Source organism: Rutidosis leptorrhynchoides, chromosome 11 (genome assembly GCF_046630445.1).
Source record: "Rutidosis leptorrhynchoides isolate AG116_Rl617_1_P2 chromosome 11, CSIRO_AGI_Rlap_v1, whole genome shotgun sequence".
In the NCBI taxonomy this organism is placed as follows: domain Eukaryota; kingdom Viridiplantae; phylum Streptophyta; class Magnoliopsida; order Asterales; family Asteraceae; genus Rutidosis; species Rutidosis leptorrhynchoides.
The window spans coordinates 402021358-402046928 of record NC_092343.1 but is presented as its reverse complement, the minus strand read 5'-3'; the positions used below and the strand labels follow the sequence as shown (position 1 = coordinate 402046928).

Below are 25571 nucleotides of genomic sequence, written 5' to 3'. Positions count from 1 at the left end.
GTTGTAAAATGTCGATATGGTTTTATTATTTCACTGTAATTAAATGAATCTAATCAATCGTTTTATTGTTTCTATTATTTGTGAATTTAAATATGGTGTTTTTCATAAACTCTGATTTAAGTTTTTTGGTATTTTTTATGTACAGGGAAAATATTCAAGGTTTTTTGTTTTCTTATTAGCTTTGGATTTGAAAGTGGATGAAAGCTAATAATCATAATCTGTAAAGTTTGAAGGATGTTCAACATGTGTTTATTTTGATGATTAAAGGTTTGTACAGACTTTTTGTATTTTTTCCTACCATTTTAATACTCCCTATGAATTATCGACAAATTAGTTCTAGCTGTTGGTCCATTGCTGATTTTTTTCATTTTTATAATTAAGATCATAAAGATTATTTCTTTTTTGATTGTTGACTACCAAACAATAAGACCGTCTGAGACAACAACAGTCAACAACTTAAATTCTACAAATGCAGGAAAGATGTTCGATGGAATGCCCATAAGAAGATTTACATGGTATGGTTTCTGATTGACACTAACAAAAACTACATTTGGTACTTGATGCTATCAAAGACTATCTTTTGTACTCGATGCTCGACTTTCTTGTGTACTCAATGGTTGAGTTTTTTCTACTTTAATGGTGCACCTTGCACTAATAACCCAATATAGTTTTCATCTTTTTTTTTTTTCTTTTTTTGTTGTGGCAAGTTTTCCGGCCTAGAGTTATTGTTGTTGTTATCATCCCGTTTCTTTAAAATGTATCTTTAATTGTGGTTGCAGATGATATATAAATGTGAATCCTGGATCTTCATCTTTCGAATGAAGGTTGTTCATCTTATTGTTTCTTTTATTTGATTGAAAGAAAGGTTGTTCTACTACTATATCCTTATGTAAGTTTCTTCACGAACTTTTCCTTATACTTGTTGAAATATATTTAGTACTCATTATGAATCGTTAGTCACTTTTTGACTTATAACAGTGAGTAAAATTTTTTTGTCATGTATTATCATAAATTGATGCAAATATGATAAGAGGCCTTGAACTACACCCATACCACATAACCGACTTGATGCAATTATGTTATGAAACTCGAGTATAGTCATTTTATTTGCTTCATTTCAACATGTTTCCTTTTAACGTTTGTAGTCATTTTTTTCTCTCCAACAATTTGAGTGTGTTAACTTCATAGTTTTTCTTCCTTTTGATTAGGCATGCAGTTCCATTATGCTACTGGGTATTGATTATGAAGTTTGTTGCTTAATTGAATTAAATATCTAACTATCAAAGTTAATCCAGACATGAAATAATCTTTTATATAAAACGATAATATATCCTCATTCCTTTTTGTTTAGGTTTGGAAGCTTTGTGTAACTTTATGTGCAGTTCTTTTCTAAAACTTTTAATAAAGTGTTATAAGATTATATTTTTCTAATGTAGGAGTCCAGGTCTAAAGTTACTATTAGGTCGTGTTTATACTTCTTTTTTGCAGGATATATGATTATAGCGTATTTATGGTCTTAAGTAAATGTGACAATTTTGACCCAATTACTTTCGAATGGGTCATGTGTGTTAAAATTGCAATATGTCTCAAAATTTTTAACTTTATAAGCAGCCCATTATCAAGTACAAAAATGCGATATATTTTACTGCCAATTAGACAGCTTAATCTTTTAGTTGTGTTTTTTTTTTTTAACCGAGGGGAGTTATATGCAATAGTAAAATAAAAAGATGACAAATAAGCTGAGATGAAGGTTCTTTGATTCTTTGCCTAATAACTAATTGGAAGTATTATTGGCTTATTGCGTTTTGATATTGTCTATTGGTCACATGAAATTAGAACCTTACTCATTTTCAGTAGTTGCTTCAATATAAAAACAGTCCTAAGTTCTACAAACAAGGTAGCAACATGCATGTTTTGACATATATTTGATGATGCATGAAACAAGCTTCTTTTAATTAGAATTGTTTAGTCTTCTGAATTCGATTTGTTATTGTTCTTTATATTGTATAGCTAATCATCCCAAATCATTTGAATGTTTCTCATAACCAAGTTTGCAGCGTATGTTGTGTGTCATATAGCTTTGTAGTTCTTTGGGTTGATTTGGGTTTCATTTGCTTGAGAAAGAGCTAATATTTGCTTATTAAAGTTGGTACTCAATTACCCATTATGGATTGTCACTACTTACTATGACTACCGTTTTAATTGTGAGTTTTGAATGCATATTATGTGATTGATGTTTGTAGGTTTTCAAAGTTTAACTGACATTCAAAATGGTTCGAAGAAAATGACTCTAAATTACAAGTTCAAGGTATATGAGAGGATTTTATAAAAATTAGTAACATCACCATTCGAAGTGTCAGGTAATTGATCTACACTTTTTTATATTGTTGTAGTTCTAGACATAATGAGTGAATGGGTTACTGATGAGTTGAAGAGTTAAAATGTGGTATATAACGCTCGGCTTTTGATGATCAATGTTAAAGCATACAGTAGTATTTTTGAATGAAAGGGTATTTTAAAATTTGTATTTTGTTTATAATTGTGAAGCTTTGGGTGGTATGGTATGGTATAGTTGTGTAAATTTGATTTCATACTTTATATCTCAGGTTATGTAATTTAGGACAAATAAATCAAAGAACATGGTTGCAAATTGCAAATGTCTTATAAAATTATAATTTTAAGTAATCATTACATAGATTACTAGATTTATGAGTCCGTGCGTTGCACGAAGACTCTTCGACAAACATTATCGAATCTTTTAAAAATATATGAATTGCAGATGTAATGCATACAATGTCAAAAGTACTGTTGTAGTTGAATTAGAAAAGTATAAAGAATCTTTTCTAATTCAACTACAACAGTACTTTTGACACTGTATGCATTACATCTACAATTCACATAGAATTAAAAGATTCGATAATGTTTGTCGAAGAATATCCGTGCAACGCACGGGCTCATAATTTTAGTAATTATAATATAATATAATATTGTAAACATGGAAACTTACAAGTTACCACAATAATATACATATATACATATGGTTAATGTATAATAATTGTTGAAATTTCAAGGGTGCAATATGTGAAATTGCATTTGGCCATATTAACAATTGTTGAAATCTTCAAAGATGCGAGATTTAAAATTTCATCTAATTTATCATGTTAGGTATGTATGAACAAATAAAAATAATGTTGCCTATACAATGTCTGAATGTCATTGCTAATTTTATATTAGCAACTTGATCATTAAACTGCCTCATTCATTTTATGTAGATGATTATAGGATCTTAGATCAGACGTTTATCACTAGATTAAGGGCGGAAAACAATAACCTAGGTAGAGATGAACACGATTACGCTTCGGGATCGAATAAACCAACTAGAAGATGATTAGAACAACGCCTAAGGGCTTGTATTCGGTTGAGGTGTTACTAGGGACAATTACAGACGATCAAATGACGGCTAGGAGGTGTAGGGTTCGTAATATATCAATGAACCCCGACACCTATATTTATTGGCATCTGCAGTGACCATCAGGCGATGGTCCTTGACCATTGGCCGATGGTCCACGTCCCTCGACCGATGGTGCCTTCCATCGGTCGATTGTCAGAATTGCCAACCAACAACTCTAAACTCATCATTCTGCATTGGTTAAATACAATAAACATTAATAAACGATAACCAATATTCAAACACAAGTATTCACACATTACATGCCTGAAATATAACGAGTATTAAACATTGAACTGGGGATTACATGCACAAAAAACTCCCCCTACATAGTTCAATCAGAAGTCTTCAGTCATCTTTTTCATTCATAAGGATCCATAACCATGTTGTTCAAATAGCACAGCTTAGCAACCTTCACATATTGCTCAGCCTGTACTCGATTTTCCCTGCGATATAACATTCTATTGTAATACAAATTAAAGATATCAGCCTCTGTACAATTTCGCAACCAGATCGGATCCAATACACGAATGTTTTCCTCATCACTCTCGGTCTTCTTTTCCAAAACAATCACAGCTTCTTCCAATCAGTCATCATAATACCACCATCTGAATCTCTGACTAAAGTTCTGCAGCATCCTCCTCAAAGGAACTTTCTTCATCGTCTTCGCATGCTTATACTTCACAATCTTTCGAGATTCACCTGTTTTAGGATCAACCCTGTAGCTAATCCTCGAAAATTGCGCCCTAAAACCTTTCCAATCCTTTGACCGAAAAGCATTTCTAATCTTCTTCAACAGCACTAAGGATCTATCATCAACACCAAAACAATGCATCCTTAGCCTGGCATTTTGTATGAGCTCGTAATACGGCAGTGATTTGAACTCATGTCCATGCTTGATATACTCAACACCAAACTCATTTTTTATTGCAAACATGTTTAATTCTTCAATGTGTTCCCAGGCTAGGATTCTTCCTTTTGCAACTTGACCCTTTTTCAGATTAATCATCTTCAACTATTTTGGCTCAAGCTTTGACTTCTCACAATATTTCCTTATTCGCAACAGGATCTTCCATTCATCCTTCAATACTTCAACTTTATCTTTTTTGAGCTTTACTGGCAAAAACCCCTCAGGAAAAACCTCAGTCTTTTCTTTCTCTTCACACCTTCTATTCAACAAATCATCATTTGTTCTGAACACCTCATCAAAACCTAGAAGATATTCATTTTTATCATTTTGACACATTGGAAATTCTTCAGCTGTCACATCTTTAACCACAAGCTGTCACATCTTCAACCACATCATAAACATCTTTATCACTAAAATCTTCAATGACCTCTGGACCAAAAGATTCATCCTCAGATTGAGGATTAGTGGACAATGCGTTAGCAGCTTCTTTCTCTTCTTGCTCTAGACGTAGTTTTTGACTCCAAAACCACAAACACTTACGTTTAAAACTTCACCTAAACACTGAGAAACCTGAAGAGACCTAAATTCAGGAGTAAAACACGTAAAAATCTTAACTTTACTCATAAAACCCGTTTTGACAAAAACCCTAATCACAAAACCACGAATTCGACTCAAAAACATTTGGATCAACAACTTCTAGCTCTAATACCACTTTGTAGACGATTATAGGATCTTAGATCAAACGCTTATCACTAGATTAAGGGAAGAAAAAAATAACCTAGGTAGAGAAGAATACGATTACACTTCGGGATCGAATAAACCAACTAGAAGATGATTAGAACGACACCTAAAGGTTTTTATACGGTTGGGGTGTTACTAGGGATAATTACAGACGATAATATGACGGCTAGGAGGTGTAGGGTTCGTAACATATCAATGAAACCCAACACTTATATTTATAGGCATCTGCAGTGACCATCGGGCGATGGTCCTTGACCATCGGCTGATGGTCCACGTCCCTCGACCGATGGTGTCTTCCATCGGTCGATGGTCAGAGTTTCCAACCAACAACTCTAAACTCATCCTTCGACATTTTTTAAACACAATTGTGACGACCCCGTCAAAACACTTAACGGATCCGTCAGTTGGTCCCATAGCTTGATCGGACTTAAATGAATTAAATAAACAAAGTTGCATTCTTTTATTTCAAAATGTTCCCCAAAAAGGAAACAAACCAAATTATGTAGTTTGAAAACCAACCAACCATAATATTAAACCAAAAGTTGACACAAATCATTGCCAACAAACCCACAATTTAAATTATCCAAAATAGAATGCAAACTTAAGTTTCATAAATTGTTTCATAAAATCTGCCCAAATGCATGCAGACTCTTCTAACGACAGCGGAAGCATCAAATAACTCAAGTACCTGTGAAAACATGCAAGTAAACTGTCAACACAAAGGTTGAGTGAATTATAGGTTTAATAAATAAGTAAACTTTAGACCACAAGATTTAAAAATGTTAGAAAACATTAAACATTATTCCATTATCAATGAGCCACCTGGTAACCACTTAACCCTTTATTTACCCTTGCCAAACACAATAAAAATATACACTTGGACAGTGTATCTACAACAAATTACGAAGTACTAAACATTCCGATTATAAATTGCTAGCGCGACTAGCTCGAAATGGGGTTGTCAAACCCGATAGATCTATCCGTAGGATTCGCGTTCACCGGTAGAAACCAATGATTACAGTTACCAGACTAGGGAATATTTTTGTCCAACTCACAATGAATAATTAAATTTAACTGTTACTTGTGTCTAAACGTAAATAAAAATCTGCATGTAATCACATCCCAAAAATATACTTTGAAAAGTATGTAAAAACGGGACTATAACTCACCTTAAATAGCAACTGAAGAAATCTCACAAACAAGCGAACAGCACGTAAAGTAAAGTGATCAAGAAAGATCACAACGCCGACCTATAAATAAAGCAGGTCGAAATAAATAACTAACTTAGGCCAAGTCTTAGTACGATAGCTATTGTACATGTTGCAAGTAGGCATATAACATTACTCAGCAAGCATCGGTTTGATTGGAACAGCATAAGGACACACACACTTTCTATTTTTAGAAAGTTTCTATTTTTAGCAGGTTTCCATTTTTGGAAAGTTTCTATTTTTGGAAAGTTTCTATTTTTGGAAAGTTTCTATTTTTGGAAAGTTTCTATTTTTGGAAAGTTTCCAAATTTAGAAAGTTCTATTTTTAGAAAGTTTTGAAGTTAGGAAAGTTTCCTTATTTAGAAAGTCAACAGAAGTCAACTGAAAGTCAAGGTCAACCGAAAGTCAACTCAAAAGTCAACCTTGGTCAAACATAGTCAACATTAATTTTAAAAGTGTAAGTTATAATAATAACATAGGTTATAATGTTATTTAAAGTCAAAAGTGTATAATAATGTCTTAACATAAGTTTAATTAAATAAAATGAATTATTAAAGTTAATATAAGTTGAAATGTTATAATTAGTATAACATAAGTATTTAATTAATTAATTAAATATCACTCATAATATAAATATTATTAATTTATAATGAATTTTAAATCATATCATAAGTATTATTAATTAATAATGAATTATTAATCATATCATAAGTTTCTAATTAAAATTATTAAATCATAAGTATTTAATAATTAAGTCATAATTAAATAATAATTAAGTCTTATAATAATTAAATAATTATTTAATATTTATTATAAGTCTTATAATAATTTCTCATAATTAAATTTAATACTTATCATAAGTATTTTCCTTTAACAATTAAAAGTGTTATTAATCATAAGTTTAATTAAGATGTTAATTAAATTATAATTAATAATTAAATAATATAATAAATAATTATATTAAAAGTCTTAAAATAAAATAATTACTTCTTTAACATAAGTAATTAATTAATAATGAATTCCATAAATTTTATCATAAGTTTAATCATTAACCATAAGTTTTAAGTTTAAAAGTTCGCCGGGTCGTATCTTGAGCCCCGGGCGTCGGTTTCGGGCAAGCCACATATGTAACTTCACCTACTCAAACCACCCGACACATTTATGAACTCAAGAACACTCCAAGAACAGTCCCTAGGTCGTGGATATCAGCCATGACATCAATTGGGAAAATCATTTTACTCAAAACAGTAATTCGGGCAAAACGGGTGAACCGTGGCTCGGATTTAGGTGACCCGAACATGAATATTCGTCTCACCATCAGTCCTAACCAAATGAGGCACCCTAAAGACACCAAGGATGGTCACAAAGTCGGACCCAACCTTGTTCATGCCAAGAACACCTTTCAATCTTTAACAAAAACCAAATTAAGCGTATCTAGGGCTCCGGGAATCGAAACGACATGAATCCGGAGTCTAAAATTAATGTCTTGATGAGAGGAACTCATTTATGTACTTTATTTTAACATTCATAACAGTTATATAGTCAGAATATACGAATCAAACTGCTGTCCAAAATTTACAAACCGAAAACATGTACAAACGAGTAATTCTACGCATTCAAACAACATTACAACAACTTATACATATCATACTAATCATATAACATATAAAATCAGTAATATATATGAAAAATCAAAAAGCTAGGGTTAGGGTTTATACCCTAATCGAGAATCAAAGTATATGATCGCGTAGAGAACGAAACAAGGAACGCGTTGGTGTTAATTGATTTATGATCCAAGCTTTAATTTTGATTGATGAAGATGATGAATGGTGGTGGTGGTGGCGTCAACTAGGGCAAGGGAGGAAGAGAAAAAAAAATTGCAAATTAAGTTTAGGTGGAAAAATAAAAGAGATAATTACAAAAATAAGGAAATAAATTAGGAAATGGGAGTATTACTCCCTCCCCCCCCTTGGGTCGGCCGAACATGGCATGGGGGTGGGCCCCATGGGTCCAAAATTGTTAAATGTTAATTTCCTTGTGGCCCGGAATCCCGAACGAAGCCCGAAACGCGAAAACACGCTTACGCGATTAAAAATCCGGAAAGATAACAAACGCGCGACGAAAAATAAATATAAATACACCTATTAATAATATGACCTTAAAATATCATATTTAAAATATTTAGGATTTAAAAATCCAGAAAACTCGACCGTTGGTTTAAAAACCGAAAAGATTCGCCGGATGGAAATCCGCGGAACGTAGAAACGTATAATTTAAAATATGAATACATATATCCACATAACACATAATAATTATTATATATATATTATTACAAAAATAATAATATAGGTCATGGAAATGACGTGGCACACTAACAGTTAACGGTCGTTAAATAATTAACGGAAAAAGATAACGGAAAAAGTAGGGTCGTGACAGTACCTCCCCGTTATGGAAATTTCGTCCCGAAATTTAAGCAGGCGCAGGGGTTGACTCGGCATCTGAGAACAAATGCGGATACTTCTGCTTCATTTGGTCTTCACGCTCCCAAGTGAACTCGGGACCGCGTCTAGCGTTCCATCGGACCCGAACAATAGGAATTCTGCTCTGTTTAAGAGTCTTAACCTCTCGGTCCATGATCTCAACTGGCTCCTCAATAAAATGCAATTGCTTGTCAACTTGAAGTTCCTCCAAAGGAATAGTCTGATCAAATTCAGCCAAACACTTCTTTAAGTTCGAAATATGGAAAACATCGTGAACAGCACTGAGTTCTTGTGGCAACTTCAAACGATAAGCCACCGGTCCAACTCTTTCAATGATCTCAAACGGTCCCACGAAACGAGGACTTAACTTCCCTCTTTTACCAAAACGAATAACACCCTTCCAAGGCGAAACTTTTAACATAACACGATCACCAACTTGAAATTCAACATCTTTCCTTCCTTTGTCGGCATAACTCTTTTGCCGGCTTCTAGCAGTTCTCAACCTTTCTTTAATTTGAACAATCTTCTCAGTAGTCTCGTGAATAATCTCTGGACCTGTAAGTTGAGCATCCCCAACCTCATTCCAACAAATAGGAGATCTACATTTCCTACCGTACAAAGCTTCAAACGGTGCGGCTTTAATACTTGCGTGGTAGCTGTTGTTATAAGAAAACTCAGCTAACGGCAAATACCTATCCCACCCATTTCCAAAATCAATTACACAAGCTCGCAACATATCTTCTAATGTCTGAATGGTCCTCTCACTTTGACCATCCGTTTGAGGATGATAAGCGGTGCTCATATCCAATCTAGTGCCCAAGGCTTCTTGCAACGATTGCCAAAATCTTGATACAAATCGACTATCTCTGTCGGAAATTATAGAAACGGGAACACCATGCCTCGAAACAATCTCTTTCAAATACAAACGGGTGAGTTTCTCCATGGAATCGGTTTCCCTAATCGGCAAAAAGTGAGCCGACTTAGTGAGTCGATCTACAATCACCCAAATCGCATCGTAGCCACCCGAAACTCTTGGTAACTTAGTGATAAAATCCATAGTGATACCTTCCCACTTCCACTCGGGAATTTCTGGTTGTACCAACAATCCGGACGGTTTTTGATGTTCAGCTTTGACCTTAGAACAGGTCAAACACTTAGCCACATACATAGCCACATCACCTTTCAAATTTGGCCACCAATACAGCTCCTTAAGATCATGGTACATCTTCCCTGAACCAGGATGAATAGAGTACCTAGACTTGTGAGCCTCATCCAAAACAAGTTGTCGCAGTTCACCAAACTTCGGAACCCAAAGACGTCCTACAAAGTACCTAGTACCATCTGCTCGAATCTCAAATTTCTTAGCCATACCTCTTACGTTTTCTTTCACAAAATTCTCTTCCTTTAAGGCTTCTTGTTGTGCCTCAAGAATCTGCCTTGCGAGGTTTGATCTAACTGTCATATTCAAGGCCCTAACCCTGCGAGGTTCAGTCCTTTCTTTACGACTCAATGCATCAGCCACAACATTGGCCTTACCCGGGTGATACAAAAGGTCACAATCGTAATCATTCAACGTCTCAATCCATCTTCGTTGTCTCATGTTCAACTGTTTCTGATCGAGGATATGTTGAAGACTTTTGTGATCTGTGTACACAGTACTCTTGACCCCATACAAATAATGTCTCCAAATCTTAAGTGCAAAAACAACGGCCCCCAACTCTAAATCATGAGTTGTATAGTTCTGCTCGTGAATCTTCAACTGACGTGATGCGTACGCAATAACCTTATTTCGTTGCATCAAAACGCAACCATAGCCTTGTCGTGATGCGTCACAATAAACAACAAAATCATCATTACCCTCCGGTAAAGACAATATCGGAGCGGTAGTCAGTTTCTTCTTCAAAATCTGAAAAGCATTCTCCTGTTCATCCTTCCACTCATACTTTTTCCCTTTATGCGTTAAAGCAGTCAGAGGTTTCGCTATACGAGAGAAATCCTGGATGAACCTTCGATAGTAACCTGCCAATCCTAAGAACTGACGAATTTGAGTAGGGGTTTTCGGGGTTTCCCACTTTTCAATCGCCTCAATCTTAGCAGGATCAACTTGTATTCCTTGTTTGCTAACAATGTGACCAAGGAACTGAACTTCTCTTAACCAAAAAGCACACTTAGAGAACTTAGCGTACAACTCTTCTTTCCTTAACAAATCAAGCACTAACCTCAAGTGTTCTTCGTGCTCTTCATCACTCTTAGAATAGATAAGAATGTCGTCGATGAAAACAATAACGAACTTGTCCAGATAGGGTCTACACACACGGTTCATGAGGTCCATGAACACAGCAGGTGCATTTGTCAATCCGAACGGCATAACAAGAAATTCAAAGTGACCGTAACGGGTGCGAAAAGCAGTTTTTGAAACATCAGATTCTTTAACACGCAACTGATGATAGCCAGAACGAAGATCAATTTTTGAATAAACAGAAGAACCCTGAAGCTGATCGAACAGATCATCAATTCTCGGAAGAGGATAACGATTTTTAACAGTGAGCTTATTCAGTTCACGATAATCAATGCATAAACGAAAAGAACCATCCTTCTTCTTAACAAACAGAACAGGAGCTCCCCAAGGGGACGAACTAGGACGAATAAAACCTTTGTCTATCAACTCACGGAGTTGACTTGACAATTCTTGAAGTTCAGAAGGCGCAAGACGATAAGGAGCACGTGCTACAGGAGCAGCGCCGGGAACAAGATCAATTTGGAATTCTACCGCGCGTTGCGGCGGAAGGCCAGGTAAGTCATCGGGAAAAACCTCGGGAAAATCCCTAACAATATGAACGTCATCAACGTTCTTTACTTCCTTACTAGGATCAACAACATGAGCAAGGATAGCATGACAGCCCTTACGGAGATGTTTACGAACTTTCATACAGCTAATAAGGTTTAACTGTGTGCATTTCTTATCTCCAAAGACCATCAGTGGCTCTCCAACCACATCAGTAATACGAATAGCCTTATCATAACAGACGATCTCGGCACGGTTCGCGGACAACCAATCCATACCAATAACAATATCAAAACTACCAAGTTCAATCGGTATCAAATCTATCTCGAAATTCCTACCACCCAGATTAATGTTACACTTACGATGTACAGTCTTAGCAGTAAGTTCCTTACCATTAGCTACTTCAATAACATAAGTATTGTCTAAGAGAGTTAACGGCGTTTTGATTCTCGGACTTAATTTACTCGACACGAAACTTAAATCAGCCCCTGAATCAAATAGAACATAAACTGATAAATCGTTGACTGAGAACATACCAGTAACAAGCTTAGGATCTTCCTCCGCATCCTTAGCATTAATGTTGAACGCTCGGCCGCGTGCAGTCTCTGCAGTCTTCTTGTTGGGACAAGCATCTCGAAAATGCCCCGGCTTCCCACACTCATAACAAACCCTCGGATTACCTCCATTATTCGATTTCCCATTACCGTTACCGTTACCACCTCTATTACCAACATTATTATTATTACCACCAGTCGCGGGAGTAGCAGACCCCGGCAAAAGCACTGTACAATCTTTAGCAATGTGCCCTTGCTTAGAGCACCTCTTACAAGTAACTGTGCAGTAACCATCATGAACTTTATAGCAACGAGGACACACACGCTGATTTCTGTTGTTAGCACCTGAGGTATCCTGTTTCTTCTGCTGATTTTGGTTTTGATTGCGGTTGTTATCCCACTTTCGTTTCCCATTATCAGCCTTCTTGACAACCTCCTCACTACTTTCAACAACTGTAGTCTTGCTTCTTCTCAACACCTTGTCATTAAGTTTGTGGGCCATAGTCATAGCTGCCTCAATAGTCTGGGGTTCACTGGACTCAACCCCGTGTTCAATCTTCTCGGACAAACCATCAATGTAAGCCTCAATTTTGCGGTCCTCATCCGCATAAACCCTAGGACACAGCAAAGTTAACTCGAAAAACCTTCGTTCATAGGCATCTAATTCGGTGCCATGCATTTTCAAATTCTTGAGCTCAACCTCTAGCTTCTTAAGCTCACCCCGAGGTCTATAGCGGGTGATCAATCTTTCCTTAAAATCATTCCAGGCCAAACCATAAGCTACATCGCTTCCCAAACTACTAACCAGATTGTTCCACCATGTCAAGGCACTATCCTTGAGAGTGCAACTAGCGAAACTAACTTTGTCCTCTTCACGAACTCGACTGACCCTAAAAATAGATTCGATTTTCTCGAACCAACGAGTAAGCCCTATTGGTCCTTCCGTACCACTGAATTCTTGGGGTCGACCAGCCATAAAAGTTTTGTGGGAGCATCCCACGTTGTTGTTCACATTGGCGTTAACATTAGCATTTGCTGCCATAGCAGCAGCAATTCCTTCATTGATCAGGCGTTGCATACGCGCTTCAGTGGACTCTCTTGGAGGCATGATCTTCAAAATAGAATAACACATCCGTTAGTACCAAGAATAATACTAGTGTCATAAAGGAATAGATCAAAACACGAAAAGACTAACCATTAAGATATTAGTCAACTAACACTATGAGTAATAACATGACAGTTATGATTGTTATAGAAATAACCATCACATGCATACATATTTTATGATAACATCATACAACATACATAGCACCTAACATACATGAACATATATTACGCATAATATAACATGCCAAGAGCCACAACATCAGAAATAAAACATGATAATGATAATAGATGTCATAAAAATAACCATCCATACATAATGAAAAATATCCCATAACAAAATCTTAATAAAATCCTCGGCAAAACGCCGTACATAACCCAAAATGTATGTATAAAAAGGACATTAAGTCTGATGAAATAGATAATCAATATGAATAATCACATCACATTCGCTTAGAGCGGGTGTGATAAGCTGGTCCAGCATGAGTCTCAGCAGGATCCTCATACTTACGCAACTTCCCTTTCACATCATCCAACTCTTCCTTCAACACACGAACAGTGCTCTCGAGAGCCTCGAACTTAGCATTAACTTCTCGATCACGCTTGCGGTTCGCATCCTCAACCCTATGCTTGAAAGTGATAAAGTTACGCATGTCGGCACGGATCTCGTCCATAACTTCATTATGTGGCAAGGTGCGCAAACAATCACTAAGGGCGTTAATACGTGTCACCTCATTATAAGCCCGGTTCATATGAGTAATGGTAGAAAAATAGTAATGAACAGGATCATCGATCTCCGGTTGATTAGCACGACGTCTAGCAGGAGACGGTGGAGCAGGAGCAGCAACAGAGTTATCGCTCGAAGTCGACATCTGCAAACAGCAAAACCGCAAACCATATACCAAAAGATATGAAAGCTAATAATATAACTTATACGAAATGAAATGCATAATAATGCTATAGCAAAATGGTCGGGCTGTAGACTAGACTCTAATGCACCCTAATAACCACGGGTTGACCACATTAAGACCGCCTAGTTCCCTACAACCAGAGCTCTGATACCACATGTGACGACCCCGTCAAAACACTTAACGGATCCGTCAGTTGGTCCCATAGCTTGATCGGACTTAAATGAATTAAATAAACAAAGTTGCATTCTTTTATTTCAAAATGTTCCCCAAAAAGGAAACAAACCAAATTATGTAGTTTGAAAACCAACCAACCATAATATTAAACCAAAAGTTGACACAAATCATTGCCAACAAACCCACAATTTAAATTATCCAAAATAGAATGCAAACTTAAGTTTCATAAATTGTTTCATAAAATCTGCCCAAATGCATGCAGACTCTTCTAACGACAGCGGAAGCATCAAATAACTCAAGTACCTGTGAAAACATGCAAGTAAACTGTCAACACAAAGGTTGAGTGAATTATAGGTTTAATAAATAAGTAAACTTTAGACCACAAGATTTAAAAATGTTAGAAAACATTAAACATTATTCCATTATCAATGAGCCACCTGGTAACCACTTAACCCTTTATTTACCCTTGCCAAACACAATAAAAATATACACTTGGACAGTGTATCTACAACAAATTACGAAGTACTAAACATTCCGATTATAAATTGCTAGCGCGACTAGCTCGAAATGGGGTTGTCAAACCCGATAGATCTATCCGTAGGATTCGCGTTCACCGGTAGAAACCAATGATTACAGTTACCAGACTAGGGAATATTTTTGTCCAACTCACAATGAATAATTAAATTTAACTGTTACTTGTGTCTAAACGTAAATAAAAATCTGCATGTAATCACATCCCAAAAATATACTTTGAAAAGTATGTAAAAACGGGACTATAACTCACCTTAAATAGCAACTGAAGAAATCTCACAAACAAGCGAACAGCACGTAAAGTAAAGTGATCAAGAAAGATCACAACGCCGACCTATAAATAAAGCAGGTCGAAATAAATAACTAACTTAGGCCAAGTCTTAGTACGATAGCTATTGTACATGTTGCAAGTAGGCATATAACATTACTCAGCAAGCATCGGTTTGATTGGAACAGCATAAGGACACACACACTTTCTATTTTTAGAAAGTTTCTATTTTTAGCAGGTTTCCATTTTTGGAAAGTTTCTATTTTTGGAAAGTTTCTATTTTAGGAAAGTTTCTATTTTTGGAAAGTTTCTATTTTTGGAAAGTTTCTATTTTTGGAAAGTTTCCAAATTTAGAAAGTTCTATTTTTAGAAAGTTTTGAAGTTAGGAAAGTTTCCTTATTTAGAAAGTCAACAGAAGTCAACTGAAAGTCAAGGTCAACCGAAAGTCAACTCAAAAGTCAACCTTGGTCAAACATAGTCAACATTAATTTTAAAAGTGTAAGTTATAATAATAACATAGGTTATAATGTTATTTAAAGTCAAAAGTGTATAATAATGTCTTAACATAAGTTTAATTAAATAAAATGAATTATTAAAGTTAATATAAGTTGAAATGTTATAATTAGTATAACATAAGTATTTAATTAATTAATTAAATATCACTCATAATATAAATATTATTAATTTATAATGAATTTTAAATCATATCATAAGTATTATTAATTAATAATGAATTATTAATCATATCATAAGTTTCTAATTAAAATTATTAAATCATAAGTATTTAATAATTAAGTCATAATTAAATAATAATTAAGTCTTATAATAATTAAATAATTATTTAATATTTATTATAAGTCTTATAATAATTTCTCATAATTAAATTTAATACTTATCATAAGTATTTTCCTTTAACAATTAAAAGTGTTATTAATCATAAGTTTAATTAAGATGTTAATTAAATTATAATTAATAATTAAATAATATAATAAATAATTATATTAAAAGTCTTAAAATAAAATAATTACTTCTTTAACATAAGTAATTAATTAATAATGAATTCCATAAATTTTATCATAAGTTTAATCATTAACCATAAGTTTTAAGTTTAAAAGTTCGCCGGGTCGTATCTTGAGCCCCGGGCGTCGGTTTCGGGCAAGCCACATATGTAACTTCACCTACTCAAACCACCCGACACATTTATGAACTCAAGAACACTCCAAGAACAGTCCCTAGGTCGTGGATATCAGCCATGACATCAATTGGGAAAATCATTTTACTCAAAACAGTAATTCGGGCAAAACGGGTGAACCGTGGCTCGGATTTAGGTGACCCGAACATGAATATTCGTCTCACCATCAGTCCTAACCAAATGAGGCACCCTAAAGACACCAAGGATGGTCACAAAGTCGGACCCAACCTTGTTCATGCCAAGAACACCTTTCAATCTTTAACAAAAACCAAATTAAGCGTATCTAGGGCTCCGGGAATCGAAACGACATGAATCCGGAGTCTAAAATTAATGTCTTGATGAGAGGAACTCATTTATGTACTTTATTTTAACATTCATAACAGTTATATAGTCAGAATATACGAATCAAACTGCTGTCCAAAATTTACAAACCGAAAACATGTACAAACGAGTAATTCTACGCATTCAAACAACATTACAACAACTTATACATATCATACTAATCATATAACATATAAAATCAGTAATATATATGAAAAATCAAAAAGCTAGGGTTAGGGTTTATACCCTAATCGAGAATCAAAGTATATGATCGCGTAGAGAACGAAACAAGGAACGCGTTGGTGTTAATTGATTTATGATCCAAGCTTTAATTTTGATTGATGAAGATGATGAATGGTGGTGGTGGTGGCGTCAACTAGGGCAAGGGAGGAAGAGAAAAAAAAATTGCAAATTAAGTTTAGGTGGAAAAATAAAAGAGATAATTACAAAAATAAGGAAATAAATTAGGAAATGGGAGTATTACTCCCTCCCCCCCCTTGGGTCGGCCGAACATGGCATGGGGGTGGGCCCCATGGGTCCAAAATTGTTAAATGTTAATTTCCTTGTGGCCCGGAATCCCGAACGAAGCCCGAAACGCGAAAACACGCTTACGCGATTAAAAATCCGGAAAGATAACAAACGCGCGACGAAAAATAAATATAAATACACCTATTAATAATATGACCTTAAAATATCATATTTAAAATATTTAGGATTTAAAAATCCAGAAAACTCGACCGTTGGTTTAAAAACCGAAAAGATTCGCCGGATGGAAATCCGCGGAACGTAGAAACGTATAATTTAAAATATGAATACATATATCCACATAACACATAATAATTATTATATATATATTATTACAAAAATAATAATATAGGTCATGGAAATGACGTGGCACACTAACAGTTAACGGTCGTTAAATAATTAACGGAAAAAGATAACGGAAAAAGTAGGGTCGTGACAACAATAAACATTAATAAACGATAACCAATAATCAAAATTAAGTGTTCATACATTACATGACTGAAATATAACGAGTATTAAACATTGAACTGGGGATTACATGCACCAACATTTTACAATCCCCTCATTTTGTCTATTTCCAAAAATTAACACTTATTTTGAGAATTTAAAAACCACAACTAGTAATATTTTTGAATCTTTATTTTTAATAAAATAAAAAATATGTTGGATCAATTTGATCAATATGTGTTGAAAGGAGTGGATCAACTTGATCAAGGGTGTGTTTGTTAAAACGGAATAATTTGGCATTGAATGGTTTAGGATCTGAATGATTCAAAGTCTTCGAACAAAGTGTGTTCTGAATGAATATAAGATGTTTGATAATCACTTTAAATTAACAATACTAATCAAGTAAATTTACTTTATTAATGTGTTATATGAATAAAAACTTCAATATAATTGTTGGTTAAGTGTTCTGGATATGATTTGAGGGGGATATTATAGAAAATTTGTGCTTAATGGTTAAGAGAGTGTTTCAACTCTGAATAGTTCAACACTGAATTCTAAATCTTTCATCACCATATATCATTGAGAGGTCCGAAACAAACGCGCTGAATGTTGAATCGCTAAACTATTCCATTAAAAGGCAAACAAACGGACCCCAATAATATACATATATACATATGTTTAATGTATAATAATTGTGGAAATTTCAAGGGTGCAATATGTGAAATTGTATTTGGCCATATTAACAATGATTGAAATCTTCAAAGATGCGAGATTTAAAATTCCATCTAATTTATCATGTTAGGTATGTATGAACAAATAAAATAATGTTGCATATATAATGTCTGAATGTCATTGCTAATTTTGTAGTATTAGTAACTTGATCAATAAACTGCCTCCATTTTTCAATCCCCTCATTTTGTCTATTTATAAAAGTTAGCACTCATTTTGAAAATTTAAAAACCACAACTAGTAATATTTTTGAAATTTTATTTTTAATAAAATAAAAAATATGTTGGATCAACTTGATCAATATGTGTTGAAAGGAGTGGACCAACTTATCAAGAGTGCGTTTGATATAATTGAATGGTTCAAAATCTGAATGATTCAAAGTGTCCGAAAAAAATGTGTTCTGAATGAAAATAAGCTGTGTGATAATCACTTTGAATGAACTATATTAATCTAGTAAAATTACTTTATTAACATGTTATATGAATAAAAACTTCAATATAATTGTTGGTTAAGTGTTATGGATATGATTTGAGGGGACATTACAGAAAATTTAAGTGCTTAATGGTTAAGAGAGCGTTTCCACTCTGAATGGTTCAACACTGAATTCTGAACCATTCAGCACCATATGTCATTCAGATGTCAGAAACAAACGCGTTAAATACTAAATGGTTCAGCATTCAGCGCTCATCCATTCTATTAAGAGGCAAACAAACAGACCCCAGTAATATACATATATACATATGGTTAAAGAATAATAATTGTTGAAATTTCAAGGGTGCAAAATGTGAAATTGCATTTGGCCATATCAACAATTGTTGAAATCTTCAAAGATTCGAGATTTGAAATTCCATCTAATTCATCATGTTAGGTATGTATGAACAAATAAATTAATGTTGCCTATACAATGTCTGAATGTCATTGCTAATTTTATATTAGCAACTTAGATCATTAAACTGCCTCCTTCATTTTTCAATCCCCTCATTTTGTCTATTTTCAAAAGTTACCACTCATTCTGAAAATTTAAAAACCACAGCCAGTAATATTTTTGAATTTTTATTTTTAATAAAATAAAAAATATGTTGGATCAACTTGATCAATATGTGTTGAAAGTAGTGGATCAACTTGATCAAGTTGAGATATAACGGAGTGCTCGCGAATAGTTAACACATGGAGTATTATCTGACATAATGACTCTGTATCTTGAGACATAAGTTGACCAAACTTTGTTTATAATCCTTAATTGATTGATTAATGGATGGATACTTTATAATGTTTTTGAAGTACCTCAAAACTAAGTTGATCCAACTTTCCTGCCAGTTACGATCAGTTACCTTCACCGTTTATCCTTACTCAGTTGTCTTTACTCAGTTGTCTTTTCTCACTTACAAATCTCCCTTGAAGATGTACAAAGCGCAATCAGTGGCGGAACTTGAGCATCAATATTAAGTTTTAACTTTGAACGGCTTTGATTTGACCAATTGACTGATTAAATTCGGCTTTGACCAACTTAACCCGTTTTTTACTCTGGTATTGGCCGATTAATTAACAAACTTTGTATATAAGTATGTATTCCAATAGTTATATATGTAAAGATAAATATATAGTTAGATTTGAACCTTATGACTTATGACAAACTGTGTAATATAAATATTTTAGTTAGTCGACACAAATGTAAAGTTAAAATTTGCCACTAATTACTACATTATAATAGACAAAAATGGTGAATAGTAACTAGGGGCATTTTCGTCCTTATCTAATAGACAAAAATGGTGAATAGTAACTAGGAGCATTTTCGTCCTTTCACCTTTTTTTTTTAATTCTAATTAAATTTCACTACACTAACAAAGACCCCACACTTTTTTCTAATATTCAGATCGACCCCCGAACAGGGGGTTAAAGTGTCAAATAGCCATTTACATAAAAAAATTTAAATAAACTCCACTCAAACATTCAACGGGTCATATCTTCTCGCTCGCAACGAGTTAATTTTTTCCGACACCATCGTTAAACTCGAAATAATTTTAGGAACACAATGTCACTAACTATACGCAAAACGGACGCTTTTTAAAAAACTCTAAATATTTGTGTTACTTTTCATACACGTTGATTTTGCGTTAAATTTTTAAAAGTCGATAATTACATAACTAAATACGGAGATGGACATATATTGTTAATTTAAAATAATATTTAAATCTTTCACGGGTTATACCTTTTAGTTCGACTCGAGTTGCGCTTCAACGACATCATTCTTTAGCCACGAAATAATTTTACAAACTAAACGCAATAAAATGTTGAAAAATAATGAATACTTGAATGAAAATTGATTTTATTATTGGCTTTCATTTTACCTTAAGTTTTAAAGTTAAATGATAATTTATTATCATTTAAACTACACTTTATGGTCATCATTAAACTACTAAATGAGACCTCTCGTTTCACTTTAAGGTTACGAAAGATAAATGATTTTTAATGACCATTAATCTACATATTGATAACATTTACACACTTAACTTCACAACCTCTTTATATAGCTAATATTGGAAGTATGTTTTTTTTAATAATAAGATAATTCCCTAGTTCCTATGTCATGGTGGATGACTCATGTGCCATCTTGATCACAAAATGAAGAACACACAACGCACGCTAATCGTTAGAACCAATCAACACTTCGTTTTTCCATTACCTCAACTACAACATAGGTCTCCCCTATCTGGTTATTTTTCAGGCAAGTGTTCAAGTCCGACAGTACTACTTCTTCGGCCGTTGTACCCTGGGAAACAGACGACGTGTAGACGGCGGAACTATTTTAAGGGAACCGTGTTAAACACGGGCCTCGGCTTCTCTTGGTGAGATGATTCATATATTCTTTTGACTACACATTTTTAAGGTATGTGTATTTTATATAATTTTATTTCTTATTATAAAATATATATAAAATAAAATATATTTTCGAGAACTATTTTCTACAATCTTAAAACAGATCCTTTACCCAAATGGATGTGTGAGTTAAAATGAATTTTAACATGTGGAAAAAAAACTTTTGTAAAGCATATGTACGTATAAGTTTTGCTGCAAAGGATGAAGCTTTGATGAGTGAGTCTAAAAACAAAGGGTACAAAATAATGGATGGTATACATAACCTTTTTGCATCAAGATTTCTTAAAATTAGTGCAAAACTGTTTTGGATAATCGAATTGCAACCATGTCTTTTGAAGGAGAGAATTTCGTTTATATTCTCGGTTTACTTGCAATTTGTCTGAATATATACAATTTTTGTAAAGATATTTCATATTTGTATGAAGTAAATACCTCAAGTTGGGTTAAAAGCCATTTGACGATACAATTGGAAAAAAAAAAAACACAGATTACCACAAGTCATATACTATCCCATACTATTGGTTTTCAATTTGCAATTCATAACTGAAACTGACTACAATTTTTGTGTAGTATATATAAAAGAAATTGTTTTTATTGGGTGGTGATTAAGCATGGTTTGACAATTTTATGACTTGGCAAATGCATAGGCTCTGTTATGAGTTACGGAGTATATGGATGATTTTTATGACTGGTTTGAACACTATATAAGCCTAATCTATTATTTGACGGTTCAACGCATTTTTATAATCTAATGGGGTTAGTGGGTTACTAAATGACCGTTTGTGCTAAATAATTTTTACCAAAATTAATGCGTAGTTAAGTATACATTGGGTTTGGAAATACTTGTAACTGTTCGGATACATGATGCACATCAGTTTCGCATTTATTCGGGCATGATATTTTAACAAGTTGTGTTTCAATAGTTCGTATTTTAATTTAAACTCCCGTATGTACAAGGACTTGAGAGAACATTTTTATATGTTAAAAGTCTTTTGGCAAAATACTAAATTGTATAATGCTTGCTTCTGCTCGTAAATTTATATTTGAATTTTGAAAGGCCTTTTATAGAGTTGTATTTTGAAAGGTTTTTCATAATTTTGTCTTAAAAATTAAAACACATGTTTTGAAGTGTTTGGAGAAGTGTATAAGTAGAGTTCGTTTCTACTTATGAGATTGAACACTAGTTTAGTCTTTGGACCAAACAATTATTGATGTAGAATTTATTTCTACATGTAAATCGTTACATGATTAATTTAAGAACATGTTGCAAGTGCATTATGAGAAAATGTGTTGATGAGCCATTCATGAACTATATCGAAAAACAAAACATGTGCGTTTTGTTAGAATCGTTAAAATATATATTTTTAACAGTATTTGGGATTATGTCTTGATCCTTAATTTATTAAGCATGTGTGGAATGTGTTTCTATACAAAAAGGTTCTCTGCATTTTGTAAAGATAATGACATTATCGAAATTGTTGTTAAAATGACAATTACAACATGAAGTTTGAGTGACTTTAATTTATAGAACAAGTATAAATTGAGTATATAAGGTTTGATACCTTATTGATTTTGGAATACAAGTGTATTCAAACGTAAGGTTCTTGGATACCTTAATTATTAATAGTTAACGAGAAATGAAAATGGCCTACTACTCGATGATGTAGTTTGTTAACTATTTAACAGTAAAACTCTAAAACTTATATTTGGTCATTCTAAGTTTTAGTTTCTTAATGAAACAATATTATATATTGGATGTCGAGATCTCCATGTTAGGAGGAACAATGCATTACACGATGATCCGCGATGAGAACATGTTGATATATTACATATCTTATGAGTGTGAAAAGAGATGTTTGTTTTAACATGTCTTGGTATAACCCGTTTGGTTTAAACATGTTTGGTTTACATGTTTATTTGGAACCTGTTTGGTTTACATCTTGGGTTGAAACCTTTTTGGTTTAACCTAGTTGGTTGATTTAACTTTTCGTTAAAACATATTTGGTTTAACCTGTTAGGTTGAAACCTATTTGGCCTAACTGTTTGGGTTGAAACGTGTTTTGTTTACCTATTTGGATTGAAACTTGTTTGGTTTAACCTAATTGTGATCATTGGACTTTCCCGTGATAGTTCAATCGATGATCACGAGCGAGAAATGACTTTTTAGTCATTTCGCGTTGTATCTTTTATCATTTGGATGGAATGTTAATAATCATGGATGAAATGGACATATCCTGCTATGAAGTTGAAAATGACATCAATGATGTCTACGGGTTTTCTCTTTATAGTTTGTCATGAAATTATTTTATAAATGAGTACAAAAATTGAAATGAAATAGTTCTAATTGGTTTATGAAAACATTTCATAAAAGATTTTTAACAAAGGATTTGTGTTCCACTCTTTATAATTATATTTTAACGGAGTGTCGGAAAAGAATTTGAGATGTATTCCCTTTTAAATTTTGACATGACAACAACTGAAAGAGAAACTAGCTATGTCTTTATAAGACTTATTTATATTTGAATACATTAATTAGAATATGATTCAAATTTGTATATTGAAAGGCATGTTATGGTAAATAACATGGCTTGAGGATATGTCATAATATGAGAAAATTCTATGTGTGAGTTTAAGATATGACACTATAATGTGAATTCTTACGAGATTTACGTATATCAGTTGGTAGATATTTCTACCCTTGAGGTTCCATTAAGTGTTGGGAATACATACCGACTGACTTGACATTAAGGGGTCAAGCTAATAATAAAGAAATGATATGTATTCTTTGAGCGTAAATGTCAGAATATTATGATGTTGGAATTAATTCAAATTATCTTGCGATGATAAATTGAATTTTGTGATATAGACCCTGAAAAAGTCCAAATTCTCTTTATGGAGATTTAAAGGAACTTCCTAGAGAAATGGAATAAGCATTATGCTTATGAAGGAATTAAGACTGAATGATTGAGAAGAGATATTGTTAATAAGACACTCAAGATTATGTCTTAGTCTCGAAAAGATTTTGTCATGATACACGAGACATGGTATGAGATTCCTTGTAAGGAAAAAGTATAGAGAATTAGAATGATGCATCTTCTATTCTCAAACTTTGATCTTAAAGTCTATGGCATGCTAGACTTAGACATGTTAATGATGGTCACCTGCAGAGATCTATTAACAACGAATATCCTAATGTGTGGAAATCCTGTAAAGACAAAATCAGAGTTTCATTCAGTTACAGGTGAATTTGATGAAGACAACGATGTGAATTATTTCCATTGTATATGGAAAGAGATTAAGATATGAAGTGAAAGATATTTTAAAGATACATATGTCTATCTTTATTGTATTATCTTGATAGTTTGATTTTGGAATTGCCTAATAAGAATTCAGATTTACAAATAAATGGGAGTGCGAAAACTTTATTCAGTTTTCTAAATTTGACGTCTCTAGGTCAAACCTAGAATATGACTGATATTTGCTCAAAATGTGCGGAAAATCTGAAATACGAAAGATGTAAGTCTTGTGTGGGGCATTTGACCACTTCATCGATTAGAATCATATTAGATGTACATGATTATGTTTGAAACTTATATCAGGTTGCAATACATGTGGGGGAAGCTTTGAAAGGATAAGCAGTAACCTTAGTTAGTTGTGTACATTTTACACAATAACATGAAAATGTGGGGGTGTCTTGCATTTAGATATCAAGTGCACGATTCATGAAATTGGCTAATGATAACATATAAGATTATAGTTGATACTAAAAATTGTATCTAATTTAGCCAATGTTAATGATAACATGATTCGTAAAAAGGCCAAAGATATAATTTTTGATGCAACTTCTATATCGTTTGAGCCAAGAAGGGTAATTAATTCTGACATAATCAATATAATTACTCTAGAACAACTAATCTCTTTGTAGGTTATCGTAGTTAACTATTTAAAGTTAAATGATAACATTTCGGATCCGACAACCATAGGGTTGAGAAGTGATTATGTTGTGGAATGCGACTGAAGCCCTTGAATAAAGTTTATATGAAGGAAAACCAAACTCAGTTGACTGGAGATCCCAAGATCTGAGTTCAATAGGACAACCTAATTGTATGAACTCGGGAGGTCACTGTGGGGGATTTGATAAAATCCCCTGCGTCTTTTAAAGGGAGTTTATTCAACGATTAGTAAACTTCCTAGTCCATTCCTAAAAGTTACAAGTACGAGGCTAAGCCTATGGCTTTTAATGATTCGACTGAAGTAGCCGTATATGCTAAATCAGTAGCCATTTGTGGTGAATCACCTATGTGAGAGAGAAGTGGGGTCGCTTCTGTAGTGACCCGAACTTTTCCATGTTTATATATATTAATTG

General features: G+C 33.6%; 1 long non-coding RNA gene across 1 annotated transcript; it reads left to right on the top strand.

Annotated features, from left to right (window-relative positions):
- The first annotated feature begins 425 nt into the window (after positions 1-425).
- Positions 426-2511, top strand: LOC139876418 (uncharacterized). Its single transcript, XR_011768081.1, has 4 exons — positions 426-515; positions 780-889; positions 2244-2308; positions 2394-2511. It is a non-coding gene; the product is annotated as an uncharacterized lncRNA (long non-coding RNA).
- Positions 2512-25571: the final 23060 nt, after the last annotated feature.